Here is a 17,094-nt window from a genome sequence, read left to right as displayed (position 1 = left end):
TGCAGTTAAGTTAACACGGGTTTGAAAAGCTCTCAGGCTCTCGTTATGCAATAGTCAAAAAATGTTAGCTCAGTATTCAAAACACATACCGGTGATTCAAAATCAAAAGCTCCATAGAATAGCTCCATCAGAACCCTTATATAGGCAATAACAACATAAACCAGGGAGGAAACTGTGATTTCATTTGACCACTGACAAATGACAACTTCCCATTCTGAGAGCAGAAAACCCAAAGAATTCCTACATTTCATCTGCTATGCAGTAATGGCTACACACACTAAAATGCTAGCTGAGGTCAGAGTCAGAAAATTATGTCTTGGTTTTGGCTAGCATAGCGCATGCTACCACAATATTCCTCTATAGAGCTTGGCTTGGTTTACGCTGAGCGTAGCACTCGTGCCTCCAGGACAATGCTCCTGATGTGAAGAGGGAAGGACAGATGGTAGGCAGGTAGGAAGGGGCCATGCAACACCCTATGCTATGACCTGCAGAGATTTAGTTCTGGTGTGCACCCCTGTAGCTGCAGCAGGCCCAGGCTCTGATTTTGCAGAAATGGGTTCTCCAGAGACAGAATATTGGATGTCGTTTAATGGTGAAAAGTTAGCCATTTCAGTAAGAATCCATGTAGATTAACAAACAATTTACTATTTGACAAATCAGATTGTATTAAACTGTATGTTAAAGGCTGGCGTAATAAGATGATACTCATTCTACACCAAAAACCTTCCTACCCATGTAAGGCGCAGTTGATAAACACAGGGCGATATCCAGATGTAGGTTGGGCCAAATATTTAGACTTAATCTATTAACAAAAACCTAGTTTCAATGAGTCATGATTTAGTTTAATTAATTTGGGAATTGATATCGACAGTACAATGCCATAGGGGATGACATTTATCATTAAAGCTAAAGATGGACCGAAAAGAAACCTGTTTATCCCATTTTATTTTTTCATTTCCCAACCTAAAGCACTTTATCCCCTTATATCTTCACAACACGGTGTGGAAAGAACGAGTTTATCAGTAAAGCAGGACAAAGATGTAAAGAAAAGCGCCATAGTACAAGACTTTATGGATTACTGTCGCTTACTAAGGCCAGCTGGCCAGGGCATTATCTTGGACAGTCTGCTTAATTGAATGAGAGTCAGCGGGACCGGGGCGTTTCGAGTGAAAGTCATTGGCTTGACCTCTGGATACCGTGTATGTAACCCATTAGTCTGGTATCTCGTCACTCTGGCCATGCAACACAGGTTATCTTGGCTGCTTGTATTTGCTCGGCACAGAAGATAAGCTGCCTCATTTCACTGCGTAGGAAACCCTGTGACAGCCTTTACTGGGGCACCAGTGGGGTGTTGCCACCAGCCAAAAAAAAAAGTAGAAATACAAATGGCTGTAACAGACAAGGAAATGAATAGGGTACCTGGTTGAATGCATTAGCATTTATTACCATTTTAAGTCGGCAAACCACGGTACTCTGGCATTTGCATGGCAAAGCGGAACAAGTGGTCTGTGTTTTCAAGGCTGTGGAAAGAGGGCAAAATCATAGAGATCAACATAGTAACATTTTAGCTTGTAATGGAAAGTGCATAGTCGAAATACTGCAGGCTTCAACGAGGTTATTTCCTTTGACCAACACAACCCACCTTTCATGTGACAGCAGTTTTGCTCATTTTTCAGATATGCCTTTGCAGTTTTCTTGGAGGATCAGAGGAGGACTATGCCCTACAGCCTAATTCGTATTTAATACTGTGGAAGCCATGACGCCTATGAAATTGTCTTTGGCGTAAGCTGCAGCTCTGCGGGTTCAATATCATCAGTGCCATTAGTGATAAGGACAAGTGAGAGTGTAAGGTAAGCAGAGGCTATAGCGAGGCTAAGCTACTGAGAGGAGGCAATGCGAGAAGCATTTCACAGAGTCAGCAGATAGGTGTGCTCCATATAATAATAGCCTTAGCTAAACCATGGTGACCCAAATGGCCAAGCTCAGACAGTGGGATTGGGCTTTCCTGACCCGGCTATTTTTGAAACACAGAATAGCCTCTCTGAACTTATAACAAATATTTGATTGAGTTTGTCCTAGGACTTTGGCGACGACTTGAAAGAAAGAGTGATGGCATGTGGGCCTAATATTAACCCAGCACTGAACCCTTCTCTACAAAGTCAGACATTTTCCTTGGCAAGAACATCTATTTCCTGCTTTGGCATAAAGCTCAGACCAGTCATCAGCTAAATTATAAATGGCAGCAAGAGGTGAATTCTATCGTTCAGATAAGCACCATGATTAACAGAATATCCAGGCTTAATATTAAAGTTAAGTGTTGGATTCGTCGAAGGAGGTCATTCTCTCATTTCAGCTTCAAAAGTGAAGCAGGTCTATAAACGATTGCAGAAATTCTATTCAAGACATTCATAAACTCAAAAAAAAAAGTGTAAAAGCATCAGCCCACGTTTATAAGCCATGACTCTTCTTGAAAGCAATGCTATGCCTCCCAGTTCTATCACGGGAGCTGAATGATTCAGCAGACCTGACATGACCGCAAAAAATGATCGGACTACTATATGCAGAGCAGCTCTAAAAACCCTGCCAAGCAATGAAACCTTTTAATAACATGATGAGGTACAATTTGTATGAGAATAATACCCAGGGATGGGGTCTTTCTGGCTCAAGTGGCTTTAAGCTGTGGAATTATTTTTCCAAGTGCTTTTCTCAGATGCCTCCTATTCTTTTCTTAACAGGAAGGGCTGAGCTGATCTTCTATTTCACCGACTTCCCTCCAATCAACAGTCCGAGGCATAACACCACTGGCCTTTTCCAGACAGGCAATGTCTGCGGGCCCAACGACAGCGGACCAAGCACCCAGTTAAACGATAAATCCCCACGTTCAGCAGAAAGCTATATACACAGCAACCTTGCCACCAACAAATTCAAAAGGTTAATTAGGATGTGGACCTTATTAAAACTGTGAAGTCCCAACTAATTGAGTCAATTGCCTGTGCTTGTCGACGTAACCGTCAAGGCCTTCGCAGTATAACAACACTGGCCTGTAGTGTTGCCCTTGCAACTGTAAAAGATGCACACTCGAGAGTTACAAGCAGAAGTTTGTGAGACCCATACAAAGCAGGTACTGAAAGGGCAGATGCCATACCAGACAACAAGTCTCCCTCGCCAAAAAGTGAAAAATATGAAGCTCATGTGGCAAACAAGAGGCTCAAGCAGTAAGCAAGGGGCATGTTAACCGCTGTGATAATGCCTCTCCCTCAGGAGGGGCAAAAGAGAGTCCACTACTGTATCGAGAACTGCAGTAACGGTAGTTGCAAACTGTACTGGCTTCAAGCTACCGAGGCTCTTGTGTATTCTCCAACTCAGTCTCTCTTTTCCCATTTTCCCCTTCTTTTCCTTTCCCCTCTTTTTCAGTCTGTCACTTTTTCTTTAACAGATAAAACATTCTCTCTCGCTCTCACGCTCTCTCTCTGGCCCTCCCCACCCAGGCTGGTATGCAGCACACTGCAGCAAACTCCTGAAAAAAAAAAGTCTTTAAAAAAAAAAAAAAAGAAGGCAACCGGTATGTCGGTTCTTGCCCACCTCGTTTCACTGAGTCTCCGCTGTCTGGTGTGTGCCTCTCCTTCTTCTGTCTCGGACGTGAGAGGCACCAGGTGCTTCTGTGTCGCTCCGCTTCAATACAGATATCTCCCTTCGGCCTCAGCGACTGGAGTTAATGACCATGTGAACTGTTATCATTCCTCACGAGCTGCCGAGTGCTGCAGCCGGAGGCCCATGCCTAGATAGGGATTTTCTCACTCTCTCTCTCAGCTACAGAGCGAGCAAGGCAGGCAGGAAGCAGAAGAGTGTCTACTCCAAATATCTGGCTGAAACACTTCCAGCCATCCCCCCTCTCCAAAGCCAGCCCCTTCCTGCCCACCAGCCTCTGGTGAGGCCCTGCCCCCTGACGAAACTAGCCAATACGACGATAGTGTCCCTAAATCATACAGTTCCGCATCTCTCTATTGGCTCGGAGTGGGATGAGTGACATGGCATAACTGTGTCTACAGTGACAACCTCTGCATACTGATCTTGAGGGGTATTTCCCCAATTTCATGCCCAAAAATCATATCACATGTTATTCCCTCTTTTTCACGTTCTTCTCTTGGAAATGTGAATTCCATTTAAAATCAAATGTTCCAAATATTGCAAGAGGAAAAAATACCAAAGGATAGGATAAAAAATATTGGAAATATTACAATACTCATACAGCTCACTGATTTATCAATATCAATTAAGGGCCACTCTAAGTAACATATCACTAGCATACTGTAGGTATGCTAGTGATATGTTTTTGAGAAACCAAACTTAAATAATGAGCGTCAGTCTTGTTTCTTGTCTACATTCAAACATTATCATTAACACCATCCCCCCAGGAAACAAAGCCTTGTGATTCTGCGCCCCCCCCCCCCAGCTCTCCACCTCTGTCTCCCTCCTGTCTCCCCCTCAGCATCCGTCCTCTCCTCTCCCCCTCCCCTTCCCTATCCATCTCTGCTCCTTTCGTTTCACGTCTCTTCCTCCGCTCCTCATCACCCCTACTCCTGTCCGTCTTCCCCTCCCACCCGTCTCTCTGCCTCCCCCCCCTTGTCCCTTCTTCCTGCAACCTTTTCCTTTTCATCCTCTTGTCATAGTTCATTCATCAGAAAAGTGGACGCAGAATGATCGTTTCTATAAATGCAACAAACTACGCAAACCCCCCCCAAGAAAAACATTTATACTGGTCATGTCCATAGGTCTAGGTCCACCCCCCCACCCCTACCCCAGTCCCCCTGCTCGTCTCTTCCTCTCCTTCCCTTCCCCACCCTATTGATGACATGCTGGTTGGCATCACATGAGCTCTGGAGCCTGAGCATCACAGAACTGATGAGTCAGAGCTCCAGCTTCACGATTTTTCGATCCAAATTCAATAGAACAGCTGTACTCTCTCTTTTTCTCTCTCTCTCCCTTTCTCTGTCTCTCTTACACACACACACACACACACACACACACACACACACACACACACACACATGCATGCACACAAAGACTGTAAATGATGCAGCAGCCAGGGCGTTTCATCAGCATCAATGAGGCTAGACATGCTCTTCAGCTCCACGATAAACAAACCTATTAGCTTAACTGTTGGGTTGTGCTTTGATAGCATTGCAAAACTGAAAGCTCCATGGGCTTGTATTTTCTCAAGCGCATTCGGGGGGGGGGGGTCTCTTAAACATGGAGACTTGTCTACCTCAGCAAACAACATCGATTGCTGGGGGGGGGGGTTAAAAATGACGTCACCTACGGAGGGCACCTGTAGGGAAATTACAAAGGTTTAGCACTACACTCTCATGTTATATCTCGTGTTAGCACCCAAGGGGTGGTGGGAGAGGGCCATTCATCATTGTCAAAAGGGAAAGTGTCACCTTACATCTGGCCTGAATTCAGTCTTGCTTTACTACATTACATAGCTACACAGATGCGGGAGATAGAGAGGAAAAGGTGACGGCTTGACAAAGTTTCACTTACACTGTGACTTTTTGTAAATACACAGCCCATTACCCCTAGAACGTCGACCCAAAAGCACAATGATTGTTCCAACTAAAATAATACTGGCAGCAGCGTAAGGTGGGCTTAGGCAACACGGCATATAAACTCTTGCAACGGACCTCTTCAGTAACAATAAAACTGCATAATGGTCAGTAAGCTTACAAAAAAAAAACCCTGCTTGTAGCTAATTTCCACCATGAAGCCACAGATAGCCTATCTCATAAATAGATATGTCTAACAGGAAAACAAACAAGAGCCTGGCGGACAAACAAGCCAGGCCACTTCCTTCCCACATGGTGTCCCCTCCCCTCTTATTATCCCTGTCCTGTCTGACCCCAAACAACTTGGCTTGCTCGGACTCTGCCAGATTTAGGGCTCCGTGGCCCAAAGAGGCGTAATTTTCAAATACTAAACAAGTGCTCTGAAAAAATGACTAAATTAACTTTTCAGCTTTTCGGTATCTTTTAAAATGCTTGTGTGTGTGTGCGTGTCTGTTATGGTGTATGTACCTTTGTTTATTACTACCATGTAATCTTACCATTATAGTATAAAAACAGCAAGGTTTGGAAATAGGGCACCAGAGAGAGAGAGAGAGAGAGAGAGAGAGAGAGAGAGAGAGAGAGAGAGAGAGAGAGAGAGAGAGCGAGAGAGAGAGAGAGACACAGACAGAGAGAGAGAGAGCGATCAAGGGCTGCTGTGTTTTTCTATTGTTAGCTGTACTTAAATCAAACATCAAACCCGAGAGAATTTGTCTTACACTTGAAATCCATTCTCTCAAGTGTGCCATAGCCTTGGCTGATGGTATGTTTTGAGACAACCTTGGGCATACCTTAATATTATGTCTCAAAATTGAAAAAAAAGTGAAAAGTAAGATAGAAATTAAATACTGGATTCACTTGACTTAAATTAAACACATATGATATAATTTCTCCAAGTTGACCACATACATCATAGCCAATGCTTTACCTGCTTATGTACAAGTACAAGCCTTTATGAGCCATTTCCAAGTGATCCTGGCACATTGTGAATAGTGGTGTTTCAGCCAACCGTCTCAATTGACAAAATGCATTTAGTTCAAAAAGAGAGCTAATAGCCATCTTTCTGTATCATTAACTGCTCTATTCTTTATTCCATTGCTTCCATCGTTGGGTTTCCATGGTTGCGAGCATGGGAAGATTTTCTAACGTTCATTTGCATTTTCAAGAGGACTGTTCATATGACCTGCCAGCAAGCGTAATCAATGAAGGCTGAGATTAAGCGCTTGTTGAGATCCAGGTAGGACACCCTGCTGTGGATTTAAACGTACCTCCACAAAACCGTAGTTTGAGTTGGTTTTCTTTTACTGTGTACTAAAGCGTCACCATTCATTAGCCTCTGGTGTTTTAAACTTAGTAGTACTGGGATGCCACTACAATCTATAGCTGGTTAATTACACGCACACGAATCTACCACAACACTGACAACTTGAGTAACTTATTACTACGGCGTGAATCAATGTGTTATTTCTATGTGGCATAATATTGTAACAGATTTGGGAGTCACTGACCAAATCAGTTTGATGCTTTTCCTTAAGTTTTCTTTTCCTGATTTTTCTGTTTTGTTTTTTTTTAAGTTTTTCCTCATTCGAACCGAGGGTCTCGGGATAGGGGGATGCCATAAATACGCTGCCATTCATTCTATTTACATCATTTGGAGAACCTAATGTAACCGTAAAGCCCTCTGCGACTTCCATCGAAATTAAGGGCTAAACAAATCAATTTGATCCGACTTGAATTTGACCTGGAAAACGTTAACACATGGGACTATTGGTTATCCCAGCAATTACAAACGACACTTGTCACACAAGCTACGACGTTAAAATCACTGTTGGGGGGGAGGGGGGGCCGTTCCCACACCGAGGTGAGATAATGTTCCATTATGCTAGTTAGCTTTCACTTGTTCACTTTGAAAAGCAGCGCAGGTAGCTAGCATAGCCATCCAGGAAACGACGGGCTGCGTTACGTCGCTGACGTCGAAAGTGGCACCGACGGGGATAATATCGGAAAGCCAACTCCGCCTCGTCTGTGGGCAAACACGTCCGACCGAAGCCACAGGCGGGGAAGGAGGCGAGGGAAAACATTACTAGCGCCGGCGGAAGGGTAGAGGCTAACGCTAGCCGCTAAGCTAACGCAGGGCAGCCTACCTGCGAGCTTACCTGATGACGGACCTGTCACATCCAGCTGCACTCCGGTCGCCGCCGCCTCCACCGTTCAAGCCAGGGCGCCGCTCCCGAGAGACACCCGCGGTTCCGAACCGAGCGGGACAGCGAAAGCGTTATTCGACAGTCTTCCCGTTTTTTTTGTTGTTGTTGTTTTTTTGTTGCTGTTGTTTATTTCAAACACAAACTTTTCCGTCCACGGAAAACATGTCAGTAAACGGGGCAGAAAGTGAGCGGTGGCTCCGCGCCTGCTAGCTCGCTATCTACTTTTAAGGCTAGGTAAGGAAGCAACAAGCGATTTTGACAGTTCAAGGCGACGGTAAACGATGTTGGCTGGCTGGGGGGGGGGGGTTGGGGGGGTTGGGCAGCGCCGTGCGAACGTTTATATCCTGTCCGTTAGCCCGCATTCAAGAGGCAGTACGACGCAGCTGACAAATGAACACCATATCGTCTCCCTATGTGAGCCAAACTAATTGATGTTAAGTGCAAATATCTATTTTCATTAGCAGCCAACAAATCTCCTACTTAAAATAAAAGTGGTACAGTCCGTAGGAACCCAGGGCAAAGGGAGGGGGGGCTGCTTGTTGCCTAGGAAACAAGAGTGAATCTCCCGGGGGGGAAAAGATGTGGCCACTGATTTATCAACAAGCTGATCAGCCAGGGGAACCTGCCATTGACATGGTGCGCAGCGAAACCGAGAGGCAGCAAATTGCAAATCTCCTCGGCGAAATAAACTACTGTGAACCCGTGGGGCAGTGTATGTTAAGAGGGAACTTTTTTTTTTTAATTTTAATTTTTACTTATGGTGGTGGTGGGTGAATGGGGGATGGGTGGAGGGTTGCCTTATAGTCTATCAAACCGAAGTTTCATTTTTGTCTCCAGTGGGTGTTTTGGGCAGTAATGTGATATTTTTAGAGGCATGGCATAGGTGCTCTCACGAATTACCTAATCACTGAGCCACCGACTTCTACTATTAATTTTTCATCAAGTCACTTTTTTCAGTTGTTTCCATGCGCTGCGGGATGTCATGAATTACTTTCACCTCTCTGTTCGCAAACCACATTCCCATCACGGATGGAAGACACAAACCGATATTGCAATGAACAAAGATGCAAAATGAATCGGTCTTTTGGTTCCTCCCCATCAGCTCGCAACAGGCCCCCTAGTCGCCATATCGCCACAAAATGCAGGCGGCGTGCGCCATCGTCACGCTTTGCAGAGGAGGGTGCACGTCTCCTGCATTTTGCAAGCCCTAATTACTAACAGCTGGCTGGATTTAGCGGCCTATATGACACACACAAGGACCCGTTGTCAGCAAGGAGCGCAACCAGTCAACAAGGAGCAGGTCACAAATATGCCTGGAATGAGCCGAGAGAGCAGCCTGCACAAATTTAGCCCCACTGACTTGCTGCCCACACCATGTGCTGCCGATTGAGCGCATGAACAATGAACACAGCCATCAAAGTCTGCTCAGTCAGGGCCAAGGCCTGCCTTGTTTAAATGTTACCGGGAATGAAGGCATCACAGACTCTCTTTGGGGGGGGGGGGGGGGAGTCAGGATAGAGGCCTTAGGGAATGTTAATGATAAAGATTTTGTTGATCAGCAATCATGTTTTAAGTTTCACATTTGGGTAACAATTTATAATAAGGCACACTTTATAGTGGCTAATTGCTTTATGGTAACACTTTAGTATGGGGAACATATACACCATTAATTAGGTGCGTATCAGCATGCAAATTAGCAACATATTGGCTCTTCATTGGTCTTTATTAAGCACTTATTAATGCCGTATTCTGCATGGCCTTATTATACAACCAGTAAGCCATTAACTATGAGTTTTCCCTCTATAACCTCAGAAGTATTGCTTATTAGTAGTACCATCTCAATATGCTTCGCTTAGTATGGCCTTTATAAGGTGGTAGTACCACAAGAAGAGTTATTCTCCCTTACTAACACTTAATGAATATGGTCTGTTCTTACATAACAACACACAAAACTACAAGTGTTCATAGTGTTAAATTACTGTAAATTAACTTTTTGTTACTTAGAATATGTTCCCCATACTAAAGTGACATCTTCATCATTACTAATTCACGAGTAATTCAGTTTTTTTTACTTAGAATATGTTCCCCATACTAAAGTGTTACCTGCTTTATTAATGTTGTAATAATGTTATGCATTGATAAAAAATACTTTTTGGGGTGCCATGTTGGGAGCCCGCATAGTAAGAGTCCCCACAGACATTGGATTAGACAAAGATAGACAAACGACTAATCACAAACCAAAACTTGACCACGACCAAACCAAAGTGAACAGCCGGAAAATCGCCTTTTGTGTATAAAATAGAATAGAATAAAATACACTTTACTTGTCATACAATGAAATTGAATCTCTGCATTTAACCCATCCTTGCTGTGTAGCTAGAAGCAGTGGGCAGCCGCCATGCAGCGCCCGGGGACCAACACCAGTTATTTCTTCCTATTGCCTTGCTCAGGGGCACAGACAGGAGTATCAACCCTAACATACATGTCTTTGATGGTGGGAGGAAACCGGAGCGCCCGGAGGAAACCCACACAGATATGGGGAGAACATGCAAACTCCACACAGAAAGGATCAGGGACAGCCTGGGGTTCGAACCCAGGACCTTCTTGCTGTGAGGCAACAGTGCTAACCACTGGGCCATCATGCCGCCATTATACAACATGGACAAGTCATGATATTTGTACATCACTTGCTGGAAATGTAAATCGGCAAGCCTCGCCAGTCAGGTGGTTTCCAACGGAATGTTTATGAAGACTCTAGTATTGATAAAATATGGGCTCTCAACCTAGCAACCTAAAGTCTGCTGACTAATGCATCATCACATTTGATTACTGATTTGTAATGCGTTAATAAACGTGTTATTATCCATTGAAAAAGTAATTAGTAACCATCTAAAAACCGTTGTAAAGTATCCTTGTTGTAAAGTGGTACCTCCATTTACATCTACTATATCTAACTACTGACTGCTGTCTTGTGCAGAGAAACAGACACTCAGTACAAGAACAGAAGAGACATTTATTCAGTGAACATCAACAGTGCAGGCAACCAAAAGAAAGCAAGCGAAGACGAGCAGCCGCAGTATCATTCCGTGAGATAACAGCTACGAAAAATAATTGGGCATAAGAGCTAATAAGGGACTTAGAAGGTGTTTGGAAAAACAGGCAAATAAATGCAACGGGGTTTGCTGTTCGGATGCACTGCAGGATATTTCAAAGCATGCCTCATTGTCGGAAGCACAGAGCTTGATGGGTTTAGTCACATTTGTGTGGTGACTCAAAGCTGAAGAACTAATCTTGGGTAAGACTTGGTGATGACTGTTACTGATGCCATAACGTTTTCCCAGTCTTTGTTGTAGAAATGACCTTGGTGGGGTGTAAATCCTTGGCTCTCAGAAGCATTCCCAAACAGTGGCTATGCTAACATGAGAGGTTATAGGTTACTGTCATTTAGAGGCAACTGTTAATCTCTTCAAGTTGGGGGCATCCGGGTAGTGTAGCGGTCAATCCTGTTGCCTACCAACATGGGGATCGCCGGTTCGAATCCCTGTGTTACCTCCGGCTTGGTTGGGTGTCCCTACAGACATAATTGGCCGTGTTTGCGGGTGGGAAGCCAGATGTGGGTATGTGTCCTGGTTGCTGCACTAGCGCCTCCTCTGGTCAGTTGAGGCGCCTGATTGGGGAAGGAGGGGAGCTGGAGGGAATAGCGTGACCCTCCCATGCGCTACGTCCCCCTGGCGAAACTCCTGATATATACTTTATCAATCCCCGTGGGGAAATTGTGCTCTGGATTTGACCCACCCTTGCTGTGTAGCTAGAAGCAGTGGGCAGCCGCCGTGCAGCACCCGGGGACCAACTCCAGTTCGTCTTGCCATGCCTCGGTCAGGGGCACAGACAGGAGTATTAACCCTAATATGCATGTCTGTTAGATGGTGGGGGAAACTGGAGCACCCAGAGAAAACCCACCACAGACACGGGGAGAAAGAACATGCAAACTCCACACAGAGGACGGCCAGGGATGGCCTCCAAGGTTGGACAACCCCCGAATTCAAACCCAGGACCTTCTTGCTGTGAGGCGACAGCGCTAACCACTGGGCCCCCGTGCTGCGTCCTCACTGTCAGGTGAAAAGAAGCGGCTGGCAACTCCACATGTATCAGAGGAGGCATGTGGTAGTCTGCAGCTCTCCCACCTCGGCAGAGATTAGGATCTCAGCAGCGATTGGGACGGCTCGGAAGAGTGGGGTAACTGGCTGGGTGCAATTGGGGGGAAAAAGCGGGAGGGAAACCCCTTCAAGACGGTATAGTCCATTATTTCATATCTGATGCCACGTCATGCTTTTGGTGTAGTCCATTATTTCACATCTGATGCCACGTCATGCTTTTGGTATAGTCCATTATTTCACATCTGATGCCACGTCATGCTTTTGGGGGCCCCCTAAAAGTTCACCTTCACCAAAAATGATCTCATGCCGATGAATCTGAAAATGAAACCAATTGCCCAGATGTTCTCTCAGACATCTTGCTCTCTCCCGAAGTGGGCCTTTCATTAGAATGAAACAAAAGGGACGGGAATATTGTTACGTACAATACAGCACAAATAGGCTCACACTACCATAAAGAAAAACACTAATCAAGAAATAAGTGATTATGAAAACATGCTCACAAGGGTCACACGCATCCCCAAGGATTAACGTATTGATCTCAATGCAGAGGACGCATTTGCTGCCGCTAGCACTGCTTCTAAGTCCCTGCACACCCCCGCACTTACAAACACAAACACATGCACTGACTACAGTAGGCGCACGCATAGAGTATACAGTCAAACATGCTTGAACACCCCCTCAAACACACACATGCACGCACACACACACACACACACACACACACACACACACACACACACACACACACACACACACACACACGCACACATACACTTATACAAACTCCAGCAAAGAAAGTAAGTAAATCAGTAAATAAGTTCTGAATGCAGACAAAAGTAAATGTCTGTGCTTAATTAGGGAGATTTCGCGTACATTCTGCAGCAGAAACAGTCTGCAGGGCGGACCTTGGGATCAGTTGTGGAGGCGTTATGTGGGAAAGCAAACCACAACATCTACAGCACACCACTGCTGGTCCATCTAAGACGAAGCATACGGACGTCCTATCATGTAGTCATGCAGCAGCACCATGCATCCTCATGGTCTGACCTGGTGGAGATCAAACACACACACACACACACACACACACACGCAGCAGCAAAGCGCTCTCTCGTCAAGGACAGTATTGATCTTGGAAATCTCCGTGGACTAAATGAGAACACACCTGATTATGAAAGCTTTTAACCCAAATGCTTAATGCAGCACAGGTTTAATGAAAAGGGCTTACGGCTAACACCAAGCTCCAGAGTGTGAGTGTGTGTGTGTGTCTGTGTTTGTGTGTGATTGTGTGTGCAGACCTGTCAATGTATCACACACGCGTCAGTTTTTGTGTCAATTTGATGATTGCAGTGAAGATCACCTGAGCGTATTTTTTCCCTCCCGGCTCGCTTCTGGTGAGCATTTTTATTAATCAAAGGGCTTAAGTCATGATGAATTGGTGACGGTCCCTTTCTGTCTGTCGGGCCCTTTTTTAACTAAGTGATCCTCTAATGGTCCAAGCTGAGTGCAGTTCACCGTGTGAGGTGATCCTCTTTGGACCGATTGTTCACGCTTTGCACCAAACTTGGTGTCTCCTCTGAGAGAAGGATGGCTATATGTGCATCATCATTAGCATTCCCCTCTGACCCTTTTTTGGTTTATCTTCCTTCTTCCCCTCTTCAGAATCCCATTTCTGTGCCAGCAAAGATATTGTATTACCTACCCACCCTAATTTGATTTAGATTTTTTTTCTTCTTAATTTTGAGATACTTTATTGATCCCTGGCGAGACACCCTGGACTCCTGTCTGTGGCAGGCTTGGGGGTCGTCCCAGGTCGGTGGCACAGTGGTTAGCGGGGTCGCCTCACAGTAAGAAGGTTCTGGGTTCGAGCCTCGGGGTAGTCCAACCTTGAGGGGGGTCGTCCCGGGTCATCCTCTGTGTGGAGTTTGCGTGTTCTCCCTGTGTCTGCTTGAGTTTCCTCTGGGTGCTCCGGTTTCCTCCCACAGTCCAAAGACATGTAGGTCAGGTGAATCGGCCATACTAAATTGCCCCTAGGTATGAATGTGTGTGTTGGCCCTGTGTGATGGTCTGGCAGCCTGTCCAGGGTGTCTCCCCGCCTGCTGCCCAATGACTGCTGGGATAGGCTCCAGCATCCCCGCAACCCTGAGAGCAGGATAAGCAGTTCAGATAATGGATGGATGGATGGATTATTGATCCCCGTGGGGAAATTCCGCTCTGCATTTAACCCATCCAAGCTGTGTAGCTAGGGGCAGTGGGCAGCCGCCGTGCAGCACCCGGGGACCAACTCCAGTTCGTCTTGCCAGCATCCCCCACGACCCTGGGTAAGGATAAGTGGTTTGGATAATGGATGGATGGATGGATGCATGTCTTTTTGATGGTAGGGAAAACCGGAGCATCTGGAGGAAATCCACCACAGACACGGGAAGAAGATGCAAACTCCACACAGAGGACGACTTGGGACGACCCCCAAGGCTAGACAACCCCGGGTTTCAAACCCAGGACCTTCTCTTTGTGAGGCAACAGTGATAACCACTGCGCCACCGTGCCGCCAACACACACTCTCTACATATATTCCTCTACTATCTGTATGCCTGGTAATGTTCAGCGAACAGCTTTTGACTCAAAACCGGAAATCCATTACACAAACGACAGCAAGCAAAGCACATGTTCCCCATCCGCTGCACTGACTGTAAATTGTAAATCTATAAAGTGCAAACATACGCTAACCTGTAAATCTGTCGACCGACATTCTGCACCCTTATTTGTTCTGCTGCGCTTCTGTTTCTTCTCGGTGTGCTCCTTTGATGCAGTTCTTGGCTGTCGCTGTCAATATGCTGCACTTTCTTCCTTATCTATAACCTGCTCCCTGTCGCTGTAATAACCCAATTTCCAAAGGGATTATTAAATTCGGTCTATTTCAGTTTGTCCAAATGTAATTTGTTTTCAGTTTGTTTAGTGGGAAACACAAACCAAACCTGTGGCTTGCTTGCAAATGGAGTAGCGATCTGGTAGTTTCCATGTTGTTTCTAAGTAGATGGTCAGATTTCAAGTAGTCCATTTTATTCCAGCCAGCTCCGATCTACACTATACTATAATATTGTGGTGAGCCGGGGTGGAAGAATGAGTGGAGAGGCAGAGATCTCTTTTTAATGGCAGCTCCCATGTCCCGTACACCGCATGACCAACCAGAACTATCATTACAACCATCTCCCCCCGAGGTCACCACTGACGTCGTCAGTCCAAGTTACGATCCTACAGTCAGTCACTCAGTAAACAGTCCTCTACCCAGGCCGAGTCAAACCCCCCCAAAACAACAACACATCCCAACATGAATCAAACATTTGAACACATAAATTATAACAATTTCAACCCGAACAGTAACAGTCACGAGCCCCTGTTCTCTCCCAGTGCAGAGCCACCAACAGTCAGAACGACCGCCTCCTCCGGTCACTACATAGCTCCCACCTAAGGGGATCAGTTATCCTCGATGACCCCATCACCCGATACATAGTCCCTCAAATATCCAGGGTGTTGTCGCTGGCGAACAGGCCGCCTGGGGCACACAGGAAGCACAACTGTCGGCGAGGCATACTGATTGGCACATGGGGTGCTACTGTCACCCCTGGCAACAACAGGTGGAGCAAGGGGGCGGTATGGGGAGAGTCTGTCCTGGTGCAGCACCATCATGCACCCCTGGCCGGGCATGCATACCCAGTACACCAAATCGGACAGTCAGCCCATGACCTCACCGCGCCCCTGCCAGTGGCTGCGAAGCTTGAGGGAAATCCCCCTCTTGTGAACGGGACAATACACCCATACCTTGTCCCCACACGTGAAGGCCTGCCCAAGGCACCGTGCATCATAGGTCCTCTTCTGCCGCACTTCCGAGCCGGCATGGACCCGGTGGTGGCAGGAGTCGCAGCAGTGCACGTGCAGCTCCACGTCTCATCGAGAGCTAGGCTAGTAGAACCGCCCCCTCAGGCGATGAAGGGTCTTGGCGTTCCCGTAGTGCCCCACCCCGACCAAGCCATGGAACATCTGGAGAACCTGGGATGGAGCATACGGGGCACCAATAGCTGCAGGAGGTTGGTCCCTCGTCCGAGAGCTTGCCACCTCCGGTACGCCAACCCGTCATGGAGTGCGAAGTTGCCCCATTGAGAGTGGTAGGCCTTTACCTCGGGCCCCAGAGCTGACACCTCTGTCCACTCAGGGTGCCGCCCCATCTCCAGTCAGCCCCTCAACAGCACCAGGCCAACATCTGCCTCCTGCTGCTGCTTCAGGTGCTGCGTAGTCAACAGGAACCAGCTCTTCATTGCTGGCGGTCTGGACGGCCACCACCGTCGACATCATCTGGCCCCACTCTTCTTGCCGCTGGTAGTAGCGGCACTCCAATGCTGCATCAGGGCTCTGTGCCTACTAAGTGGCAGCTGCTTGGCGACTGGCTCGCTGGTCCTTGAGCCCGCTCCTCCCCCGGCCGGACCGGCGTGCCACGGTCTTCGTGCTGAGGTTGATGGTTGCCTCCGACACGTTAACATGGGCTCCCCAGTGGATCAGCAGGTTCAGGCCAATGATGCATGGGTCTTGGATGTTGGCGAGCCAGAACCCATGCACCAGCTCCTGGTCTCCAGCCCGGACTTGCAGTGACTTATTCCCTCTCATGCCAGACTTTTCTCCTGTTACCATCATCAACTGGGTGTTGGTTGATGACCCTCTCCATTCTTCAGCGAAATCCCACTTCTGACACTAATGTGGCGAGCCGGCATGGAAGAATGGATGCAGAGATCTTTTTTTTAATGGCAGCTGCCATGTCCCATACACTGCACAACCCTGTGAGTGCTCTTTTATTTACACACCAAGCCAGAACTAACATTACAACAATCACCCCCCCAAGGTCACCACTGGAATCGTCAGTCCAAGTCACGGTCCTACAGTCAGTCAGTCGGTAAACAGTCCTCGACCCAGACCGAGTCAAACCCCCAAATAACAACACATCCCGGCATGAACCAAACATTGAACACATAAATCATAACAATTTCAACGTGAACATAAACAGTCCAATGAGCCCTTGTGCTCCCCCAGCACAGAGCCACCAACAGTCAGTGACCGCCTCCCCCAATCGCTACACTACAGAGG

The 17,094-nt window shown here is 46.7% G+C and overlaps 1 protein-coding gene across 6 annotated transcripts in view; it reads right to left on the bottom strand.

Annotated features, from left to right (window-relative positions):
• Window positions 1–7,896, bottom strand: part of mbnl2 (muscleblind-like splicing regulator 2) — a 64,894-nt gene extending 56,998 nt beyond the window's left edge. For 5 of the 6 annotated variants that reach the window (XM_056300921.1, XM_056300918.1, XM_056300920.1 and 2 more), the window contains exon 1: window positions 7,760–7,896. The gene's annotated coding sequence lies outside the window, so the exon portion shown is untranslated. Of the gene's footprint in view, window positions 1–3,582; window positions 3,764–7,759 lie in introns of those variants that run through there. The other variant, XM_056300919.1, reaches the window with a different exon arrangement.
• Window positions 7,897–17,094: the final 9,198 nt, after the last annotated feature.

Source organism: Lampris incognitus, chromosome 21 (assembly GCF_029633865.1).
Source record: "Lampris incognitus isolate fLamInc1 chromosome 21, fLamInc1.hap2, whole genome shotgun sequence".
In the NCBI taxonomy this organism is placed as follows: Eukaryota; Metazoa; Chordata; class Actinopteri; order Lampriformes; family Lampridae; genus Lampris; species Lampris incognitus.
This window is presented reverse-complemented; position numbering and strand designations above follow the sequence as displayed.